Here is a 24,542-nt window from a genome sequence, read left to right as displayed (position 1 = left end):
GGCTGGCGGCTCTGGATGGGAGTCTGCTGGCAGCGGGTCGGGCCACAGGTACCCCCCCGTCCTTGCAGGCAGCGGGGGGGGGGGGTCGGGCCAGAAGATGAGGCCCGCGGTGGCAGCCCGTGGGACGGGACGGTTTCCGGGGTTGTCGCCGCGGGACAGAAGATGGAGCTTGGAGGATGGTGCCCACGCGGCGTACCAGGAGGACGGCCGTGGTGGTGGCAGCGCTTCGGCGGCGTCTGCGTTACATGAGCCAGAGGCGGTTGGCTCCAGCGAGGAGGAGGAGGAAGCAGCGACGGAAGAATCAGATGTCCGGATGGCGTGACTTTTATTCCAGGATACGCCGGGTCGCGGTCGGGTGAGACGGCCGTGGATTCGGCAGGGTTGGGGCGCAGTTGGTGGGGGGGCGGCTGCGGACACGGCAGCGCCGAGTGGGTTTTTGTGTTTTGATCAGGCATGGGGTATTTTACTGCAGTGGTATATACGGTTGTGGAGAGTGCGCATGCACCGCCGGGGGCATGGACGGGATCGGTGGTTAGTGGGCGCAGGTGCGGCAAGCAGAGTGAGGGCGCATGAGGCGGCAGGGGAGCATTTTCGGGCAGAGGCGGCAAGGGCTGTGACAGAGTGAGTGGTGAGGAAAGAAGAGGGGGTGAGGTGGTGCGTCTGGATGACAGTGGCCAAGTGTGAGAGGTATGGGTACTTCGAAGGCCCGTTGGGGGGGGCTCACCTGCTGGAGGATGTGAGGGATAAGATTTGAATGAGGGAAAGTGTAGAAATAATTTCGCTGCTCCCCCTGGAACAGTGGCACCTGGATTAGGTTAAGCCAAGTGATTCCGGGAAGGATAAGTAGAGGGGGGGGGAGAGCGCCGGTGGAGGCTCACCCCTCGTACATTTGCAACGTGGCTGCGGGGATTTGCGTTTTTGGCAAGGGTATCAGGGGAAGGAATTGGGTAATTGGTTCGGCATGGTTTGGTTATATGGATCCATTTGGGGTGGCGTGTTAGGTCATATGGCGGTTTAGTCTGGCTTCAGTACGCTGAGTAATTTCAGCAAGGGAAGGTGTTGCGTGCCGGTATGCGGTAGGATCATACGGGCACATCCTTAGGGCTGCAGTGGATGGCGGCTCCTAGTCATCCCCTTTTGGGGGGCAGTTGGTGGTTCGGGGCTTGGAACCCCGGCGACACGGACAATGAGGGTTGTTTGGGGGGCATAGAATGATGGGTGGTGCAGATTTGGCGCGGACGGTTGTCTTAAGCATAAGTGTTGGGTGGTGGTAAAGATCATAGTAATTCTGTGTCTTTCTATTTGTATTGGTGGATCTTCGCCTCCTTATTGGAAGTTTGCGCTGGGCTAGGGGACGCCTGGTGGTTGTCGGTGGAAATAGGGGTCAGGAAGTGGCTTTGGGCAGGATGGGTGGGCCATTCGGGGCCCTCCTTGTCATGATTGGGTTTCTCTGTTGGGGGGGCAGTGCCGGAAAGGAGCCGTATATGTATGTGTATGTATGTGTATGTATGTGTGTGTGTATGTGTGTATATATATATATATATATATATATATATATATGTATGTATATGTATGTATATGTATATATATATATATATATATATATATATATATATATATATATGTATATATTTCGGCTTGTTCAAAACGTATCTTATCTGGAGGAGTCATCGGTGTATGCCTGCTTGGCTCCAGAATTGTCGGCGGTTTATTATGTGTCGTTTGACAGAGGGTGGGATTTGGTAAAGGCGGTGAGCCGTGGAGCATTGATGGCAAAGGCGGTTTTGGAGGCGGCATTAGGTGGTTACTGGTCTACCCTGCTAGCTAGCAGTTCGGGTGCTGCGGGGGGGAGGGGAGTTATTATTATGTTGATCGGTGGGGGCTAATGGGTTTTGTCCCACTTTATGTTCCTTTGGAGGCGGTTATTCCTTGGTGGAGTGTTTGGTGCGTGGTGTGTCCAAGCTTACACCTCTCATTAATTATAGGTTGATTCTTTTTCCATCGGGTTGGCGGGTTGATGATTCGTTTGGGTTGATTGTTTCATTGCAGATGGTGGTGGATACTCTTTTTTTTTTGGGCCGGTTGGCGCAGGCGAAGACTGAGGGTCCAACGCCAGTGATACGGTTTGTGGGGGATAAAGTTTGATGTTATGGTCAGAGAGGTAGGCTTCGTGGGTAATGGGGTGGTCCTATGGGCTGTGATAGAGGCAGTTAGGCCAGCTGAGACGGTGTGGTTTCAGGCGGTGCAGTCTTTGCTGGGGCGGTCGAACCACGGGTGCAGAGTTACGCCGCTGGGGCGAGTGTCTGCTGGACGGCTGGCGATGGCTGCGCCAAGAGTGCAGCCATCGGATCATTTGTGTGGGTCACGAGGGAGATCAATGATGATCTGATGGTGTAGGAGGTTTTTTGTTTTTCTTACGGCGATTTAGTGGCCGCGGATTCTGGCTGGGTAAGGTGGTACCTGATGGAACGTGGCTGCGGTACTCGGTTGCAGCGGGTCCAGTTGTTTTCGGGTTGGGCATCGTGGGTAGCACTTCCAATCGGTGGTAGGGGTCGAGTTGTGGAGGTTGGCAGTTTTTTCCGAGAGGAAGATGTGCTGTCATTCTGACTATCAGTTGGTGGAGAATTAGATTAATAGTTGGTTTGCTAATCCTGGGGCCAAGGGTGGCGTACTTGTGGCAGTTGGTTTCTCAATTGTATGCGTTTTTTAAAAAAAAAAAAAAAAATTATGCGTGGCGCAACCAGTACTGGGGGATCGCCAAGGGTATAGCAGCTGCTTTGTTTCCTTCCAGCTCTGCAGGTTTCGAGAGTTGAGGCCGGGTAGCAGACGAGGTGGGCACGGTGTGTCCGGAGGGCTTGTGGAGTCTGGTGTGGCTGTGTTGGGGAGCGGCTCGGAGCTCAGTGACTGAGGTTATTTGGTGCTGATATCCAGAAGTGTGGGTGGCGCGGATAACGTGGTTTGGGGCCATGTGTGAGGAAAGCCTGGTGGAGTATTTGGTGGCGGCGTTAGCAGTGGTGAGTAACGGTTTTCAGGTTGCTAGGCCGGCGTCGGCAGTGGAGCAGAGGGTGGCGGCTGTGGCTGTCTTGTTGAGGATTAGATGTGGAGAGATTTTTTCGCAGGATCTTAGTGCGCGGCAGGCCTTGAAGGGGTTTTGTCGTACGGGTGTGAGGGAGCGGGACACAAGGGTCTGTCTCCGTTGTTTTGTGGCAGCGTTTGGTGAGTGTTTTGTGGTTGCTATGTTCATCTGAGCACGAGCGGGTTTTGTTTCCTCTTGTCCACAACGGTTCGTGTTAGCCTTTTGGGGGGCTTTGAGATTGTGGGGTTGGTCAGCCCATCTACGGTTAAGAGCGGAGGTTGAATGTTGGAGGATGTGTCCGCGGTGGTGCAGTGGGTTGAGCGCCGGCTTCATCGCTCACTGAATCAGGTTAGGCGGATGGTGAAGGTTGGTGTTGTTGTATGCGGTCCCGGGTGCGGAATTATGTTATGAGGACGCCCAGGGTTATTGTTGTGTCACGTTAGTTAAGGTACCATTTTGTGGCAGTGCTGCAGACTTGATTGCAAGTGGCGGGGGTGGGCGCCCGGAATACTACGGGTCGTATTCCTTCTGGATTGGGCTGCCACGGAGGCCCCTCGGTGGTCTCAGAAAAGGGGTTGTGAAAAGTATTGGGAGGTGGGAGTCCTCTCGTTTGTCGGCGTTACGTTTGGCCTCAGTTGTTATCGGGTTAAGGCCAATGGGGGCGTTTGAGTAATTTTGGGAGTGGAATGGGTTGGTGTAACAGGTTGGTGTTATCTGTGGGTTTATAACCTCTGGGTTTTGTGGTGAGGGTGTGCCTCATTTGGATATTTGGGCATTCGTTGGTTCTCGAGGCCTCGGGGGTGTGAGGCTCGCCCGAATTTTGCCAGTTGGGTCTGGACGGGTCGATGGTACTGGTCCAGTAAGTGGGAGGCAGCGATTTGGTACCTCGAGAAGTTATTTATGAATGTTTAAAAAAAAAAAAAAAAAATTGTTGTTGGTTTGTTGCATTGTGGAAGACATACCCGGGCTTAAGCGTGGGGTAGTTTTGATAGTGTGACCAGGTTGGAATGGCGTGGGGCTCGTGCGGTAGGCAGTATCAATCGAGCCTTATTGGGGGCGGCGCCAAAGTTGGTGACGCTGAACTGGTGGTTTTGGAGATGCGATGGGGGTGTATCTTAACGTTATTGGTGCTGTTTTGTGGACGCTGTGATTGCGTGGAGGTGTGGTACAAGCTTTTGGTGTGTGGCGGGTCCAGGCCACGTAAGGAGTCACGTGCCCTGTCCTGTGGCGGGGGGTAGGTCTGGTCCAGAGGCGGTTGAAGGCAATGGTAACTGGACAGAGAGACACCATCTTGGTATGGTGGCTCCAGGTTCCGGGATGTTGCAGGCACGGGGTTCTGCAAAGTTGGGGGGTTAATCCGTAGGTGATTAATACCTCATCTCTGGGTCGGTGTGTTGCGGCCAGGGATACTGGAGTGAGAAGTGGTTCCTGGACTGGGCCTACCCAGGGTTGTATATTTACTGTATTGGTTACTGTGTTACCTATTGTTATTTGTTGGGGTCGCCCGTTGGACGGCGCCCCCTTGTGTTAGTATGTAAATAATAGGTAATAAAGGCTGCTGTGGCCAATTTTAAACCAAGTCACATGCAGTTCGTGTATTATTTACAGATGGTATTGGTGGGTAACACACATACAGCACGACTGGAGAATCCTTCCTCAATGGTCAAGAAAGCCATGGAACCCATAGGGTGGAGGGGCGACATGACTAGAGGGAAGGGAAGGAGTGATGGGGTTAATGGAAACAGGAATGGTTTGTTTATAAGGCAGAATAGAGGGATTGGTGGGTAGGAGGAGTTCCCTGGAGGAAGAGGTGGGACAGTTGAGGGGTGTAAGTAAAGGACCTTGACTTACCCCCCTCTCTCTTGACTTCCGGATATGGAGCGATCCCCGCCCACCCTCCCTTGTGTTTAATACCGAGGGGAATTTTGTCTGGGTTGTTTCTTTGTCACAGCAGCGGGGGGTAGGTCTGGTCCAGAGGCGGTTGAAGGCAATGGTAACTGGACAGAGAGACACCATCTTGGTATGGTGGCTCCAGGTTCCGGGATGTTGCAGGCACGGGGTTCTGCAAAGTTGGGGGGTTAATCCGTAGGTGATTAATACCTCATCTCTGGGTCGGTGTGTTGCGGCCAGGGATACTGGAGTGAGAAGTGGTTCCTGGACTGGGCCTACCCAGGGTTGTATATTTACTGTATTGGTTACTGTGTTACCTATTGTTATTTGTTGGGGTCGCCCGTTGGACGGCGCCCCCTTGTGTTAGTATGTAAATAATAGGTAATAAAGGCTGCTGTGGCCAATTTTAAACCAAGTCACATGCAGTTCGTGTATTATTTACAGATGGTATTGGTGGGTAACACACATACAGCACGACTGGAGAATCCTTCCTCAATGGTCATGGAGGAGAATGGGATTGATTTTTTTTATACGAAGATGTGAGAGAACCCTTAACCTCTTCATGGCACGACGTACTGGGTACGTCATGGATCGCGTGCGGTGATCCACGCACATCTCAGCTGATTTCAACAGTTGACGTGTGCCTGCTAGGCGCGAGTGGAATCATGTTCCACCCGCGCCTATTAAACGCCTTACATCTCGCTGCCAAAATCTGACAGCGAGATATATCAGCGCGCTGCCATAAGGATAACTTAACCACCCCTATTGGAAGTCACGTCACGTGTTCACGTGACTTCTGGTGGTTGCCATGATAGCACAGGGTCATGTGATGACTCCTGTAGATATCATGAGTCACTTTCTCTCACTGCCGGCAGAGGCAGTGTGAGAGAGGAGAGCTGCTTTTCACCAGATCTCAGCTGTGTAGCTGTGATCTGGAGAAATGGAAGAGCGATCAGACTGCTAATCATTGTAGTCCCCTAGGGGACCTAGTAAAATAAAAAAAAGTAAAAAAAGGTTTTAAAAAAATAAAATAACCTAAAAGGTCAAATCACCCTCTATTCGCACCATTGAAAATTTAAGGGTTAAAAAAGAAAAAATATACACATATTTGGTATTGGCACGTTTAGAAACACCCGATCTATCAAAATATAAAATCAATTAATCTGACCAGTTAATGGCGTAGCGGCAATAAAAATTCCAAACGCCAAAATTATGTTTTTTGGTTGCCGCATATTTTCCGCAAAATGCAATAACAGGCAATCAAAACATAGCATCTGCGCAAAAATAATACCATTAAAAACGTCAGCTTGAGATGCAAAAAAAGCTGTCACTGAGCCATAGACCCTGAAAAATGAGAACGCTACGGGTTTCGGAAAATGGTGCAAAAAGTGCACCACTTTTTTTGGACAAAATTGTGAATTTTTTTTAAACCCTTAGAAAAAAGTAAACCTATACATGTTTAGTGTCTACAAACTCGTACTGACTTGAGACATCCCACCCACACATCAGTTTTATCATATAGTGACCATGGTGAATAAAATATCCCAAAATCTATTGTGCAATCGCACTTTTTTTGCAGTTTTTCCGCACTTGACAATGGTTTCATTGAAAAGTACAGCTCATCCCACAAAAATAAGCCCTTATATGGCAAGATTGATGAAAAAATAAAAACGTTACATCTCTCGAAAGAAGGGGAGCAAAAAAAAAATAAAAATGGAAAAACGAAAATCGCCCGGGGATAAAATGATATTCTCTGAGAAATTCATTGTGATATTTTCTTTCTGGAGTCAATTTTATCACCAGAAAAAACTTTTGAAGTCATTCTCCGAAATTCTGAAAACGCTTGGCGTATCGTCTGAAATTTCACTAAGGTAATGTAAGCTTATTGATAGATGATAGTTGCTAATGCTAATAATAGTTATATACGTGACTCGCCCGCCCCAGGGCCTTAGGTGACTCGGTGCCGGGCCGGACTAGTCCGGGGTAGTCAGCGGTGGCAGGGCCCAACTCCGTGACCCTGGTGGAGTCAATTAAAATGGCGGTATGGGGGAGATGGTAATAAAGTTTATATAAGATTTGTGACGCCACCTGTGGTAATTTGCAGCTATGGAGCCGCAGCTGCTGGAAGGGACCTCCAGGGCTGATGTTATGGCAGCTGAGGTGTTTCTTGCTCTCCACAGGTAGAGCGGGTACCCCGGGGCAACCTTTGGTGCTTGGTAGAGTCTATGGTGTTTGTGGACGAGGTGTAGGACCGACAGGGCAGTGGAAAGGAACAAACACAGACAGTGATTTCTTTTACCTACTCCTTTACTTGTCCTCAGTCGGTGACCTCCAGGGAGCCTGTTACAGGTGGTAGTGGCGATCCAGTGGCCTGAAGGCAGTCACGGATGCACACTGGCCAGGTGAGTAATGAGGCCTGCTCCCTACACTCTGTCTGGGTAGGCGGGGTCCCACTGTTTCAGCAATGCTGAGACCCGTTCTGTTGCTCTTCTGAGGTAATTTATAACCCCCCCCATATGGCGGGCTGCGTGGGCTATCACAGGTGCCGCTCCTTCTATCCTGGCTCCAAGCCCTGGCTCTACAGCTGCATCTCAGGGTGTGGGTTGGACGAAGACCTGCAGTCCTCTCCTGCTCCGGATGCGACTACTGGTACTCGAGTGGCCCCGAACTCCGGTATTCTGTTTTTCAGCGATGACGTCGGGGTGAGCTGGCTGCGTTCCACTCCCCAAGGTCCTTCTCCTCTTTTGCCTCTCTGTGGACTGTGTTTTCCTGGGCTGAGCGGTCCGGCTCAGCTCCCAGCTCACACACCACACTACTCGAGTTCCTTTCTCCCTGAACTCTCCTCACAGACTACTTAACTCCTCCCCCAGGTCAGAGCTTAAGAAATGCTCCCTGGAACTCTACGTTTAGGGCTCCCTCTTCTGGCCTGGGAGAGAAACTGTGTTGAATGATGGTACTTACAGGCCAATGGACTTCCCCAACTACCTCCAGGCTCAGCATTAACCCTTTAGAGGAGGGAAACACTGCTGTGGCAACCAGACCGCTGGGGCGCCACATACGCAAAACAGAAAATTTAGACAAAAAGGAGCATAGGCAGTGATGACTTGGGATCAATACATATACAGTCATATGAAAAAATTTGGGCACCCCTATTAATGTTAACCTTTTTTCTTTATAACAATTTGGGTTTTTGCAACAGCTATTTCAGTTTCATATATCTAATAACTGATGGACTCAGTAATATTTCTGGATTGAAATGAGGTTTATTGTACTAACAGAAAATGTGCAATCCGCATTGAAACAAAATTTGACCGGTGCAAAAGTATGGGCACCCTTATCAATGTCTTGATTTGAACACTCCTAACTACTTTTTACTGACTTACTAAAGCACTAAATTGGTTTTGTAACCTCATTGAGCTTTGACCTTCATAGGCAGGTGTATCCAATCATGAGAAAAGGTATTTAAGGTGGCCACTTGCAAGTTGTTCTCCTATTTGAATCTCCTATGAAGAGTGGCATCATTGGCTCCTCAAACAACTCTCAAATGATCTGAAAACAAAGATTATTCAACATAGTTGTTCAGGGGAAGGAAACAAAAAGTTGTCTCAGAGATTTAAACTGTGAGTTTCCACTGTGAGGAACATAGTAAGGAAATGGAAGAACACAGGTACAGTTCTTGTTAAGCCCAGAAGTGGCAGGTCAAGAAAAATATCAGAAAGTCAGAGAAGAAGAATGGTGAGAACAGTCAAGGACAATCCACAGACCACCTCCAAAGACCTGCAGCTTCAGCTTGCTGCAGATGGTGTCAATGTGCATCGGTCAACAATACAGCGCACTTTGCACAAGGAGAAGCTGTATGGGAGAGTGATGCGAAAGAAGCCGTTTCTGCAAGCACGCCACAAACAGGGTCGCCTGAGCTATGCAAAAGCACATTTGGACAAGCCAGTTACATTTTGGAAGAAGGTCCTGTGGACTGATGAAACAAAGATTGAGTTGTTTGGTCATACAAAAAGGCGTTATGCATGGAGGCAAAAAATCACGGCATTCCAAGAAAAGCACTTGATACCCACAGTAAAATTTGGTGGAGGTTCCATCATGCTTTGGGGCTGTGTGGTCAATGACGGCACCTGGAATCTTGTTAAAGTTGAGGGTCGCATGGATTCAACTCAGTATCAGCAGATTCTTGACAATAATGTGCAAAAATCAGTGACGAAGTTGAAGTTACGCAGGGGATGGATATTTCAGCAAGACAATGATCCAAAACACCGCTCCAAATCTACTCAGGCATTCATGCAGAGGAACAATTACAATGTTCTGGAATGGCCATCCCAGTCCCCAGACCTGAATATCATTGAAAATCTGTGGGATGATTTGAAGCGGGCTGTCCATACTCGGCGACCATCAAACTTAACTGAACTGGAATTGTTTTGTAAACAGGAATGGTCAAATATACCTTCATCCAGGATCCAGGAACTCATTAAAAGCTACAGGAAGCGACTAGAGGCTGTTATTTTTGCAAAAGGAGGATCTACAAAATATTAATGTCACTTTTATGTTGAGGTGCCTATACTTTTGCACCGGTCAAATTTTGTTTAAATGCGGATTGCACATTTTCTGTTAGTACAATAAATTTCATTTCAATCCAGAAATGTTACTCAGTCCATCAGTTATTAGATATATGAAACTGAAATAGCTGTTGCAAAAACCCAAATTGTTATAAAGAAAAAAGGTTAACATTAATAGGGGTGCCCAAACTTTTTCATTTGACTGTATTATCCAGGATCACTGGAAAAAGATGGTTCTCGTGGCCAAACACAAAGGGGTGAAACTATAATGAGAGAAATTCTTGAAGTCAGTGTCCTTTTGGTTGCATTGCCATTATTTGCATCAAAATTATCAAAGTATTGCACGTTGTATAATTGCCTATACTTACAAATAACACTAGTTTAGAAATTATTTTATCCACATTTCGCCTCCCCATAGCCAAAAGGCTATATTCACACATTAGTTTTGTACTGCTTTTTTCTGCAGGCAATAACTGCTCTCTTGGCAGTAAAGAAGCTGCTTTCAAAAAGCAGGTTTTGATGTTTTTTGATACTTTTTTTTGCTGTGTAGTGCTTGGTTTCATTCTCCAAAAAAGCAGCAAAAATGCAATGTATGCAGCGTTTTTTGTGCACATTGGTCCCTGCGTTTTTTTTTTGTTTTTTTTTTTTTTTTTTTTTTAAACTTTGAATTTTTATTGAGATTTTCAATTTACGTTTTTCATACATAAAATAAAACATAAAATTCAGAATTCTTATCGAACCTAGACAAACAATGACAGGACAGGTGAGGAGGGTTAGGAGGGGAGAGGAGAAATAGGAGGGAAGAGGGAAGGGTTTCAAGAGTCCATGCTCCTTCCATAGGACCCATAGGCCTCAGTCTCACAGATCCTCCTGTCCCGCAAAGTAGTCCCATGGTGCCCACACGGCCTGGAAACGGTCAACTGTGTCATGCAATAGTGCCGTGAGATGTTCCATGCGTCTAACGTCCAGTAATCTATACTTGAGGCTCTGGAGTGAGGGTGTCCCTGGCTGCCTCCAATTCTTTGCAATTAAGCATCTGGCCGCCGTAAGGATGTGGGACAAAAGCTTAGAGGCCGTTTTTCCCAATCCCCCATTCCCAAGACCCAGAACATAGATCAGGGGATCAAGATCAACCTCTATATATAGTACTTTATGGATCAACCCTCTAACCCGCTCCCAGAAGGGGACTATCCCTGGACAGGACTAGAATATGTGCAGAATGGTGCCCCTGCCTCCCCCGCATCTCCAGCAACAAGCCGGTATGGAGGGGTCTATGCCATGAAGGAAATCTGGAGTGTGGTACCAAAATAGCAAAATTTTATAGATATTTTCCTTATATAGTGTGCATATTGACGTCTTGGCGGCGTTTCCCCAGATTGCTGCCCATTCCTGAGGAAGTATCCGCCTTCCCAATAGAGACTCCCATTTCCGCATGTATGGAAAAGACCCCTCGGGCCCCTCCCGTGACTCAGAAAGCAAAATGTAAATTTCCGAAATTAGTCCCTTAGTATCAGTGCCCCTTCTGCAAATTTTCTCAAAATCTGTGGGAATCGAGGCCCCTGCCCTGCCAAACAAGGAGCCAGCCAAGTCTCTGATCTGCAGATATTGGAAAAACTCTCGATTAGAGAGAGAGAATTTATCTCTAAGGTACTCAAAGGAATGGATCTGCATTGTACTTCCATCTATAATGTCTGCAAATCTGAATAGACCTGCCTTGAGCCAGGGGTGCACCATGTCCGACTCCAGACTGCTTGGGAGCAAGGGTTGGTATATGAAGGACACCAGAGGGGAGCAGGGGGATGCCAAAGGAAATCTTCTAATGCAAAATGCCCAGAGGTCCCTAGTGAACTGCATCGGTCCAAGAAGAGGGGGGGGGCGAATCACACCGGGCCGGGGGCCACAGGAGCGTGTTTGGATGTATAGGCGCCAGCCAAAGTTTTTCAATCTCAGTCCACCTGTTGTATGCCCAAAGGGACACCCAACAGGGGATCCTCCTAAGATGGGCCGCCCAATAGTATTTTAGGATGTCCGTGACAGAAAGCCCCCCCCTGTTTCTCCGAGCCATCAACACCTCCCTGGCCACCCTATGACGTTTGTTACACCAAATAAATCTAAGGATAGCCGCCTGAAGGGACTTCAGCTCCTTTATTGGTACCTTAACTGGGAGGGTTTCAAAGAAATATAATAATTTTGGGAGCAAGCTCATTTTAACCGCCGCAATGCGCCCCATCCACGAAAGAGGGAGGGGCAACCACTTGCTCAAAAGATTTCTCAGCTCTCGGAAAAGGGGGGAAAGTTAAGGTTATAGAGGGAATCATAAGTAGATGTGAGGTTAACCCCCAGGTACTTGACCGCATCTGTCTTCCAACGAAACTTAAAATTCAAACGCAGGTAATCCAGGGCCACCGGGTCGAGATTCAAGGGCATTGCCTCCGTTTTGCTAGAGTTGATCTTATACCCCGAAAGGCTCCCGTACCTACCCAAGGTGCACATTAAAATTGGAAGGGACACATGGATGTTAGTAAGTGTAATGAGCACATCGTCGGCAAAAAGCGAGGTTTTAAACGGTTTATTCCTGACCAGGACCCCCGAGATGTCTGGGTTGCTCCTGACCGAGGCCGCGAGGGGCTCTATGCATAGCACAAAAAGGAGGGGGGACAGGGGGCACCCCTGCCTGGTGCCATTGGAGATGAGAAAAGGCTTAGAGATGTGGAGGGGGAGTTTGATAGAGGCCGTAGGAGCGCTATACAGGGACTTCAAGGCCCGCATAAAGCCACCCGAGATCCCAAAGACCTCCAGTGTCTTGAAGAGAAAAGGCCACGCAAGGCGGTCAAAAGCCTTCTCTGCATCTAGACTCAACACCAACGCCTGTTGCTTCGTCCGATTTGCCACATCCACCAGGTCTATGACCTTCCTGGTGTTGTCACCCCCCTGACGGCAAGGGACAAAACCCACCTGGTCTTTATACACGAGTTGGGGCAACCATCGATTAAGCCTGGCCGCCAAGAGCTTGGTGAACATCTTCAAATCGGAGTTCAAAAGGGCTATTGGTCTATAATTAGCACAGTCCAATGGGTCCCTGGGTGGCTTGGGCAGGAGGATTAAATGGGAGTGTAGCATGGATGGAGGGATAGGGTCACCCTGAAGGAAAGAGTTAAACAAGGCGGCCATGTGTGGGAGGAGCTCCGCCGCAAACACCTTGTAATAAAAATAAGTAAAGCCGTCCGGGCCCGGTAACTTCCCGCCAGGCAGGGCTTCCAGAACTTGCTCCAGTTCCTCTGTAGTAATCTCTTCATTCAAAGCCGCGGCTGCTCCGCAAGGCAGTGAAGGGAGCTCAAGGGCCGAAAAATAGTCCCCAAGTGCCCCAGCCCCGCGCGAAGCCATGCCCGGGGGAACCGGAAGGTTATAAAGCTTGTTGTAGTAATTGAAAAAAATGTCAGCTATTGAAGCGGGGTGATAGTGGATAGTGCCCTTTTCGTCGCGCAGAGCCTGAGGGCATGAGGATGTAGCGCGCTCCTTAAGCTGCCTGGCGAGTAAGGTATGAGCCTTATTACTCCTTTCATAGTATCTTTGTTTGGAAAAGGTTAGCAATTTTTCTGCTCTGCCAATTGCCAAGTCTCTCAACTTTTCCCTAAGGCTGATGACTCTCCTAAGAATAGTCAGTGATGGGGCAGCCGCCAGTCTCCCCTCCTGTAGCTTAAGATGGGCCGTTATAGAGTCCCGCTGACTTGTGGCATTCTTTTTAGCCCTGGCGCCCTCTCTAATGCATAGTCCCCTCATCACTGCCTTGTGAGCTTCCCAGAGTGTTGCCGGCGACGTGACCGTGCCCGTGTTCAACTGAAAGAATTCGACCAGTTGCTTATTTAAAAAGGCCCTAGTGTCGGGATTTTTGATCAGAGATTCATTAAGGCGCCAATGCTGAGGCCTAGGTCGAGGACCATCTTTCTTGAAGTCCATTATGAGTGGGGAATGGTCTGACCACGTAATGGATCCCATCTCCACCCGCTCAAGACGCCCCAGCAGCTGTGAGTCAATGAAAAAATAGTCTATTCTGGTGTGCGTCTGATGCGGATGCGAGTAGAAGGAAAAGGCCTTCTCTCCCGGGTGGTCCACCCTCCAAGCGTCGTATAAAGCGCCTGATCTAATGAGCCTACGAAAGTCCCGGGCCAAATTTTTCAAAGCACCCGATGGAGGGTGTCCACCCACAGAGAGTCTGTCGGCCACCTCCGAAAAGGGGATGTTAAAGTCTCCCCCCAACACCGTAGAGGCCGGTGCCAGTCCGCCTATCAGATCGAGTATTTTCTTAAGAAAGCGTATCTGCCCTTCATTAGGTGCATAAATGTTGGCCAGTATGTGCGGGGATCCCCCCAGTTGGCCCTCCAGAATCACATATCTACCCTCTGGATCGCAGTGAGAACCCGTAATTTGTAGAGGACAACTGGAGGATATTAAAATAGCAACTCCCCCCCTCTTGGAGCCCGAGTAAGCCGAGTAATGGATGGGAAAGCGGTGGTCCCTGCGTTTTTTTTACCATTGTCTATGGCAAAAAACGAAGGTATCTGCAGAAAAGAAGTGACATGCTCACTCTTTCTCAAGAAATTCTGCAGAAAGAATTTTCTTGAGAATAAAACGCAGTGTGCGCACAACAAATTTTTTTTCCCATAGGTTTTGCTGGGGAAGGCCTGCAGAAAGGTTACAACTATTTTCTCAAGAAATTTCTGCAGCAAAAGCGCAAAAAAAACGCGGGTAAAAACGCAGCGTGCGCGCAGGGCCTTAAGCTGTGTTCACACACTGCACTATTGCATGTCGTCATAAGCTACGCTGACCTGTAGGGGCAAATAACCGCACAAGTTCGCAGGTTACATTTCAGTATTATTGTAAACTCTGCTCATTGGCGGCCGCAGGTGGATATGACTGTTGGCCACACAATATAGAATCAGCAGTTACGACAATCTGTCCATCAGACTTTAGTCAATCAGTGGTCAAGTGTGAGTGAATGGATGGTCCCTATGGCGTCAACTGTAGTGGTAGGGGTTCAGAGGGGTCAGTATGGGCGTACGCTGATTCTCACTGTTATATTATCATTTAAAAAATGCTTTGAAGGTCGCATATTTTGTACAGCCTCATGATCTACATGAAAAAGAAAAGTACCTTTTATACTTGTTAATGTTTTTCTTCTATTAAATGTACAAGACACAAGAGTTTTTGATATAAAACTAAGTGCAACAGCTACTGACTAGTTGCGAAATTTTGAGCAATCAAGTGTGAAGCCCCCGCTCACCTCCAGGTCGCCTCAGGGTCTTCACGTGTTGGGAATCCTCTGGCAACAAGTATGTCAGGTTAAGTTCAATAGGAATCGTGACGCCACTCTCGGTAATTGCGATCAGTGGGGTGACCGCCACTGCAGTTTAGAGAGCTTCTGGGGCTGATGGTAAATGCAGTCTGGTGTTATGGCCTCCCGAGAGTGAGGCTGGCCCCATGTGCTCAGTGTAAGTGTGTAGTCCCACAGGTCGCAGAAGAACTCACACACAGGCAGCAATGTCTTTCAGGGTTTTTACTCACTTTCTGCTGGTACAGAAAAACAACCAGGGCGATGCTACGATGAACCAGGTGGAACCAGGTATCCTTCAGGCTGATCCAGGGGTGACTGCTGACTCGCCTTCCTAGCCCTTCTTGTTTGGGGTGACCCCTGACTTGTAATACTGCGGGAATCACAAAGGGAAGTCGCAACTGCCGTTCTCCCCTTTCTGGCCCGTTTGCTGACAGCGTGGACCAAGTAATGCTGGCTGCTTGCCTTCTTTTACTTATGGGCCCCCTCGTTGCTGTTGATGCTGCGGACTGTGTGTGGTTTGGTGAGGTACATCCAGCACCCTCACCAGCAGGTTTAGCAGGCCGAGTAGATGGGTTCCTGCTCTGGGGACCTGTTTCCCCATGCGGGCCTGGCCTACCGGTAGTCTCCTTACTCAGCCACCTCTTCACTAGGTGGTTTTTAGGCAGCCCTACTGGGTAGCCGCTCTCCCCTGCAAGCAACCACTACAGGTTCAGGGTCTGACTGTGTCCTGCTCTTCAGCTCTACACCTCAGACGCGGCTGCTCCACTCCTACTCCTTTAACTGCCACTGCACAACTTCCTAGCTTCCAGTCCCACTACCTAGTGATGTGTTGGTCGCGAACGATCCGACACAAAGATCCGGCTCCCTGCTGTGAACGACAGGAGCCGGATCACTAGAGTGAGCCACTAAAATCTCTAAACGGCTCTTTTCGCCGTCGAAACCCCGCCCACCCGTGGCTAAACTCCGCCTACTCAGCAATCTAATTGGCCGCTTGTAAGTGGGCGGGGCTTAGCCACGGGTAGGCGGGGCTTTGGCGGCATTACTATAGTCTTAAATATGTGTTCACCTGGGGTGAACACATATTTAATAAGGAGCTGAGAACGATCTGAAAGATCCGACTCTTTTTGGTGAGCGGAGCCATGGGAACCGGATCACCAAAAAGAGCCGGACTGCCCATCACTACACCACTAGCTGGGATGCGAGGGCTACGCCCCCTTCCTGGGTTTGCCCAGGGGTCCCCTCTAAGCTGCGTGTGTGTCCTGGTTACTACGTGTCGGTGTGTGTCCACACCCTAGTCAGCCTTTGGGATTACCAGTTCGTACTCACTCAGCCTGAGTGCAGTACTCAGTGGCGCCTGACCAGGTCAGGGGCGCTACACAAGAAATGACAGCATCAATAAAATTGCACCGAGACAAATATATTTGAGCCATAAAGCTACATCTGAGCAGTGAACTTTAAGGCTGTGTGCGCACTTTGCTTTTTTTCCTGCGCTTCCGCAGCGTTTTGAGCTGCAGCGTTTTCATGCCAAATTGCATGCGTTTTGATTTCCAGGCATAGTCTATGGAAATTAGGGATTTCTTTTGCGCACAATGCTTTTAAAAACACAGCGTTTTAGGTGCGTAAAATTTGTCAAAATCTCTGCGTTTGAAGAAGCAGCATGTCGATTGTTTTTGCCATTTTCACTGAGTTCTACACCCATTGAAATCAATGAGTTGTAGAAAAACACTGCCAAAATGTGAAGCAGTGTGTTTGCACTGCATTATTGTTGCGATCTGCATGTTTTTTTTAACATAACAAAGGCAGGTCTTTCGTCTTTCTCTCTCTGTCGGTCGGTCTCTCTCTCTCTATGTCTCTATCTCTCTCTCTGTCCATGTCGGTGTCTCTCTCCCACCCCCTCTCTCATACTCACTGATCCACGATCACCGGCGCGGCGCTGCACGGCGTTCACACTGTGGCGGCTTCTCCTCTTTTGAAAATGCTGCTCATTAATCCATCTAGTATTCCCTGCTTCCCCCACCCACTGGCACCTATGATTGGTTGCACTCAGACTCGCCCCCATGCTGAGTGACAGCTGTCTCACTGCAACCAATCACAGCCGCCGGTGGGCGTGTCTATATCGAACATAAAAATAATTAATAAAAAATTGAAAAAAAAATGACATGCGGTCCCCCCCAATTTGGATACCAGCCAGGGTAAAGCCACACGGCTGAAGGCTGGTATTCTCAGGATGGGGAGCTCCACGTTATGGGGAGCCCCCTTGCCTAACAATATCAGCCAGCAGCCGCCCAGAATTGACGCATGCATTAGATGAGACAGTCCCGGGACTTTACCCGGCTCATCCCGAATTGCCCTGGTGCGGTAGCAAACTGGGTAATAAGGAGTTAATGGCAGCAGCCCATAGCTGCCACTAAGTCCTAGGTCAATCATGGCAGGCGTCTCCCCGAGATACCTTCCATGATTAACCTGTAAGTTAAATAAAATAAACACACACATCAAAAAAATCCTATATTTGGAATGAAAGACAAAAAACACCCTTTTTCACCACTTTATTAACCCCTCAAAAACAACTCCAGGTCCGACGTAATCCACGCAAGGACCCACGACGCTGCTACATCGGAAGCTGACAGGAGCGGCAGTAGAACACCACCGCTTCTGTGAGCTCCATGCAGCAACTGAAGTGAGTCGCGACATCAGCTGTGCTGCCACTGAGGTTACTCGCAGCCACCGCTCTCAGGTGGAGGACTGCTGCTGTGGCAGCTAGTAACCTGAGTGAAAGCACAGCTGATTGCGCGGCTCACTGCAGTCACTCAGGGGATTTGCGATCACAGGTGAGTCCTTCATGTGTGACCGCAAATCAAGCTGCGGCACACAGCCGTGCGATCACAATGAAGTCGGGTGAAGTTCATCCGAGTTCATTCTGATTGCGCGTCTCTGTCTCGCAGCCAGCCATGCTCTTTTTGACAGTGCAATCCCACTCGGCTCTGCTGCAAGTCTATGGGGATGCTGCAGAGCCAAGTGGGACCGCACTATGAAAATGTGCGTTCTGGATGCTTTTCCCACTCTGTCTATGGCAGAGAAAGCATCCAGAAAGCATGAATTCTCCAGGGATGTGCGCACGTTGCGTTCTGCCGAATGCGTCTCATCTTTTTCGGCTGCGTTCTGAGATGCACAGGCAGTGACTTAAGGCCGCTTTACACGCTGCGATCTCGCTAGCGAGATCGCTAGCGTGCGTACCCGCCCCCATCGTTTGTGCGTCACGGGCAAATCGCTGCCCGTGGCGCACAAAATCGCACTATCACACTACTTACTTGCCTAGCGACATCGCTGTGACCAGCGAACCGCCTCCTTTCTAAGGGGGCGGTTCGTTCGGCGTCACAGCGACGTCACTAAGCGGCCGCCCAAGAGAAGCGGAGGGGCAGAATGAGTGGGACGTAACATCCCGCCCACCTCCTTCCTTCCTCATTGCCGGCGGCCGCAGGTAAGGTGAGGTTCCTCGTTCCTGCGGTGTCACACATAGCGGTGTCTGCTGCCGCAGGAACGACGAACAACATCATACCTGCAGCTGCAACGATATTTGGGAATAGGGGAGCATGTCAACGATAAACGATTTTGCACGATTTTGCGAACTTTTTTGATCGCACTTAGGTGTCACAGGCAACGACATCGCTAAAGCGGTCGGATATGCGTAACGAATTCCGTGACCCCAATGACATCGCTTTAGCGATGTCGCTGCGTGTAAAGCGGCCTTTACACGCTGCGGAATAGAATGCAACGTGCGCACATGGCCTAAGGATGAATTTACACTCTGCAGAGTTGTTGATGATTTTCTAAATGATACTGCCAGAAACAGTGAGAAATGTGCTTGGCTTTCTGTGGCAGTCCCATAGATAATGGTCACACATGCGCACTTCAGCTCCATTTAAGACAGGGCGCGACCATTCCTTGTCTTCTCCTGCCAGAAATAGCGGCATGCTTGCCCAACTTTCTCTTGTGGTCCGTCCGATAGACAATGAGTGAGTCTCCATTCATGAATGGGCTCTGTAAAGCTTGGTTCCTGTGTTCTTGGGATCGCTAGGGGTCCCAGCAATCAGACTCCCGCAATTAGTACATTATCCCTTATCTTACAGACAGTGAATAGCTTACTATTTTAGGAATAACCCTTTATAACTTAGTCCAGTAAAATTGAGCAACAGGCCAAAACTGGAGTAAGTGCCTCAAGGAACTTGAGACATCCAGATGCCTTATGGTGAATTGTTTATATAAACACTGGAGTTAAATAGCATGTATAGAAAACATTTTCATTAGAAAGGTTAGGGGGGCTTTACACGCTGCGACATCGCTAACGATATATCGTCGGGGTCACAGTGTTTGTGACGCACATCCGGCGTTGTTAGCGACGTCGCAGCGTGTGACAGGCTGGAGCGACCTAAAACGATCGCAAAAAAGACAAAAATCGTTTGTCTTGGAGAGGTTGTTTAATTACAAAAAATCGTTATCAGGTAAGTAGCGAAGTTGTTCCTCGTTCCTACGACATCACACATCACTATGTGTGACACCGCAGGAGTGACAAACATCTCCTTACCTCCGTTCCACCGGCAATGAGCAAGGAAGGAGGTGGGCAGGATGTTCGGCCTGCTCATCTCCGCCCCTCCTCTGCTATTGGGCGGCCGCTTAGTGACGTCGCTTTGACGCCGAACGAACCGCCCCCTTAGAAAGGAGGCGGTTCGCCGGTCACAGCGACGTCGCTAGGCAGGTATGTGCGTGTGACGGGTGTAAGCGAGGTTGTGCGACACGGGCAGCGATTTTCCCGTGATGCACAACTGACGGGGCGGGTACTCTATCGCTAGCGATATCGATACTGATATCGCACCGTGTAATGCACCCCGTATTCCCATCTCCAAGATCCTATCCCAATGTAGTAGGTGTAATAATAATAAAATTAGCAAATACCTCCAGTTAGAAATATAGTATAGGTCTTCTGATTCACTATGTCACTTAAGTCATTTTCAGGGCATTGCAGGACCTTTAGGTATCCATGGTTATGACCACGCATATAGTCACAGTTAGTTATTAGTGGTTATAACCATGGATACCTAAGGTCCTAAGGTCCTGCAATCCCCTGAACATGAGGTAAGCGACATAGTGAATCAGAAGAACTATACTACTTTTCTAATTGGAGGTATTTTCAAATATAATTATTATCATTACACCTACTACATTGGGATAGCATCATGGAGATGGGAATAACCCTTTAAGGCCTAAAACACACTTCTGCAAAAAAAAACGTCCGTGTGACACGGTCCGTTTTTCGGGTCCGTGTTCCGTTTTTTTGGGGTGTTTCTCCGGTACGTATGGCATCCGTGTGATGGCGTATGCGAGCCGTGTGTACGTGTAAAATGTCCGTGTTTGTGTGTAAAATGCCCGTGTATGTGTATGTGGAATGTCCGTTTGTGTATTGCACAATGTCGTTGATACATGTCAGCTGACAGCAGACAGAGTTGCGCGATGAGAATGAACTCGGGTGAACTTCACCCGACTTCATTGTCATGCCGCGGCTCTGTCTGTGTGCCGCGTACTGATTAGCGGTCACCTGTGAAGGATTCACCGGTGACCGCTAATCCCCCGAGTGACTGAAGTGAGCAGCCCTCTCTCATACTCACCGCTCCCCAATCACCAGCGCTGCGAGGAACAGCTGTGCAGAGAATACGCGGCAACAATTACTTTGAATATGCCGGCCGCTCATTAATCAATCTCATATTCCCTGCTTTCCCCACCCACCGGCGCCTATGATTGGTTGCAGTCAGACACGCCCCCCACGCTGAGTGACAGCTGTCTCACTGCACCCAATCACAGCCATACGGCTGAAGGCTGGTATTCTCAGGATGGGGAGCCCCACGTTATGGGGAGCCCCCCAGCCTAACAATATCAGTCAGCAGCCGCCCAGAATTGCCGCATACATTAGATGCGACAGCTCTGGGACTGTACCCGGCTCTTCCCGATTTGCCCTGGTGCATTGGCAAATCGGGGTAATAAGGAGTTATTGGCAGCCCATAGCTGCCAATAAGTCCTAGATTAATCATGTCAGGCGTCTCCCCGAGATTCCTTCCATGATTAATCTGTAAATTACAGTAAATAAACACACACACACACGAAAAAATCCTTTATTAGAAATAAAAAACACAAACATATACCCTGGTTCACCACTTTAATAAGCCCAGAAAAGCCCTCCATGTCCGGCATACTCCAGGATGGTCCAGCGTCGCTTCCAGCTGTGCTGCATGGAGGTGACCGGAGCTGCAGAAGACACCGCCGCTCCTGTCACCTCCACGCAGCTAATGAAGGCAGCTGGTGACAGGAGCGGCGTTTTTTTAATTATTTATTATTTTACTGCACAGTATAGACACGCCCACCGGCTGCTGTGATTGGGTGCAGTGAGACAGCTGTCACTCAGCGTGGGGGGCGTTTCTGACTGCAACCAATCATAGGTGCTGGTGGGTGGGGAAAGCAGGGAATACGAGATTGATTAATGAGCGGCCGGCATATTCAAAGTAATTGTTGCCGCGTATTCTGTGCACAGCTGTTCCTCGCCTCGCTGGTGATCGGGGAGCGGTATGAGCCGGGGGAAGAAAAAAAACAAACGCCAATGTAAGTATGACTGAGAGCAGCAGAAAAAAAGGTAAGTATACTGAATTTAATTTAAAAAAAATAAAAATAAGATCGCTAGTGTAAAAACGCACACGCACGAAACGTGCTGAACACGGACATACTCCGTGTGCGGTACGTGCAGGCACGGACCCATAGACTAAAGCGGATCCGTGCCTGCGTGCTGCCGGCCAAAAACGGACATGTTGTCCGTGTAGAAAAGCGCACACACGTACTTACCTCACGGACACACGTTTCGTGCGATTTTACGTGTGTGTGCCATCTACCATTGATTAACATGGGTCTCCGTTTGTACGTGTCTCCGGTACGTGCAAATACGTACCGCACACGTACAAATTACACGGATGTGTGTTGCGGGTCTCAGGCAGGTTTCATGTGTTTTGAGATTCACTGTCCATCTACAGACTTTGATTTTCAGACCAACTGTGAATCTCCTGACCTGAATTCATTTCTTATGTATGCCTATGAGGCTGTCCCCCGAGCCCTGTGGCTTGTCCCCCGACATTGTCCCTCAGACATAAAACCAGGCTATGTTTCCCTAAAGTCAAGGTTCGGACTGGCCCACGGGGGAACAGGGGAATCTTCCGGTGGGCCCCTGTGCTGGAGTGAGACACTTAGGCGGGCTTTGGACGCTGCGACATCGGTAACAATGTGTTACCGATGCTGCAGCGATAGTCCCCGTCCCCGTCGCACGTGCAATATGTAGTGAAAGCTGCCGTAGCGATTATTATCGCTACGGCAGCTTTACACGCACATACCTGCCGTGCGACGTCCCTCTGGCCGGCGACCCGCCTCCTTCCTAAGGGGGCGGGTCGTGCGGCGTCACAGCGACGTCACACGGCAGGCGGCCAATTGAAGTGGAGGGGCGGAGATGAGCAGGACGTAAACATCCCGCCCACCTCCGTCCTTCTCATTGCAGCCGGCGGCAGGTAAGGTGATGTTCCTCGCTCCTGCGGCTTCATACACAGCGATGTGTGCTGCCGCAGGAGCGAGGAACAACATCGCACCTGTCGCTGCACCGGCATTATGGAAATGTCGGAGGCTGCAGCGATGATACGATAACGACGCTTTTGCGCTCGTTCATCGTATCAAAAAGGTTTTACACGTTGCGATATCGACTGCGACGCCGGATGTGCGTCACTTTCGATTTGACCCCATCGACATCGCACGTGCAATGTCGCAACGTGCAAAGTCGCCCTTACCCTCCCGATATGAGCAGTATGTGGCCCCATTACATCATTGACTATGTACAGAAAAAAGCAGCATCTCATCATTCACTCATCAAACTACCCTGTGCATTATTACATAGAAGTACAGATAAATGTGCGAATGAGGCTATATGAACAGTGGGCCCCCAGAGTTAGTGTTACTGGCGGGCCCTTGGCAGCTCAGGCCAACACTGTTACAGTCTGTATAGTAGATTTATCAAACGTATAAGTCCATGAAAGCAGCATCAATCTGACAGCGGACACTGCGAGGGAGCACAATGTGGACACTTCCCATGTTTGCTTCGTAGAGCGTCTGGTTTCCTATTACTGGTCCAGCTGTGTTTAATATAGCAGGATTCCAGCTACGGAGCATGTTAGTTATATGTTAGGATCACATCTAGCTCTGAACACATTCTTGGGCCAGGGTCACACTACGTTTGGGGCTCTGTTAGGGCTTCCATCTGAAAGCCTAGAGAACAGGATTTGGACCGAACTTGTGATGGAGCCATTCACTATAATGAGTCCTTTTATGCTCTGTTTGGCCTCCGTTTCTACAGTCTGACTTTTTAAGCCACAATACCATGGTCAACTACGTTCCATTCAAATCCTGTTTTTTAGGCCTTTGAACAGAAATCCCTATGGAGCCACAAATTTGTAGCAAAAACATAATGTGACCCTGGCCTTAGATGTATATCTGCAAGTCTTTTATCGAAATCATAGAGCACTTTGTCATTAAATAATTGCTTTTATCTTACTTCACTACTTCCAATAATTGGCAATCACTGCAATTCTCTGAATAATGTTACTATTTTTCAAAGGGGTAGTGGTCGACCCCTTTTTAAATAAACTAGTCCATCTTGAAAAATAAATACAATATACTGTATTCTGAACTCCACCACCAGCATTGTTTCAGCCTCCTGATGTTGTCACATGAGCCATGCACTGAAAACTCTTCCGCTTGTCCAAGGTGAGTGCTCAGCAGGCCAATAGCAACTGCTGATCGGCTGAAGGGCTCACGTGGAATAACTCACCGATTAACACATTATCATTAGGGATGAGCGAATGTATTCGCCACTATTCGGTATCCGACGGCTAATAGGGTATCTGAGGTATCCACTATCCGACGGCTAATATGGTATTCACTCCGGTACTTTCATTTTCGTTTCTGGACTTACTGGCGCCATTTTCCAGCCAATGAACGCATCTGACGTTGCTTGCCCTCACGGTAACACCGCAGCCATCTTTGTTGGGGTGTTACTGTGATTGGCTTTGCCGCACGGCGCCATAAGGGCTATATAAGCCAGCGGCCATTATGGTCAGTCGGTCTCTCCCTCTTTCTTTCTTACTCACCGATCACGGGCGCGGCGCTGCACGGCTGTCACACTGTGGCGGGTTCTCCAGCATTTGAAAATGCCGGCCACACATTAATCCATCTCGTATCCCCTGCTTTCCCCACCCACCGGCGCCTATGATTGGTTGCAGTCAGACACGCCCCCATGCTGAGTTTCAGCTGTCTTACTGTGGGCGGGTCTATATTGTGTAGTAAAATAAATAAATAATGTAAAACAACGACGTGCGGTCCCCCCAAATGATACCCAGTCGAGGTAAGAATTATATCTATAAACCCTTAAAACATCATTTTATTATTAAATTTAAAAACATCCAAAATACACACTATAGAACCTAAAGTGCACAGGTGGAGAAGGGAGGAGGGTAAAGGATAAAGAAACCCCTAAATATAAACCTCCCTCCTGTCCACTACCTCACGCGGGGGTTGGCACCCTAAAAGCACGATATGGCGCCCCCAC

General features: G+C 49.0%; 1 protein-coding gene across 2 annotated transcripts in view; it reads left to right on the top strand.

Moving 5' to 3' along the window:
* Positions 1-24,542, top strand: part of C1QTNF2 (C1q and TNF related 2) — a 75,350-nt gene that overhangs the window by 36,951 nt on the left and 13,857 nt on the right. The gene's annotated exons all lie outside the window — the stretch shown is intronic.

The sequence above is a fragment of the Anomaloglossus baeobatrachus genome, chromosome 4 (assembly GCF_048569485.1).
Source record: "Anomaloglossus baeobatrachus isolate aAnoBae1 chromosome 4, aAnoBae1.hap1, whole genome shotgun sequence".
NCBI lineage: Eukaryota > Metazoa > Chordata > Amphibia > Anura > Aromobatidae > Anomaloglossus > Anomaloglossus baeobatrachus.
This window is presented reverse-complemented; position numbering and strand designations above follow the sequence as displayed.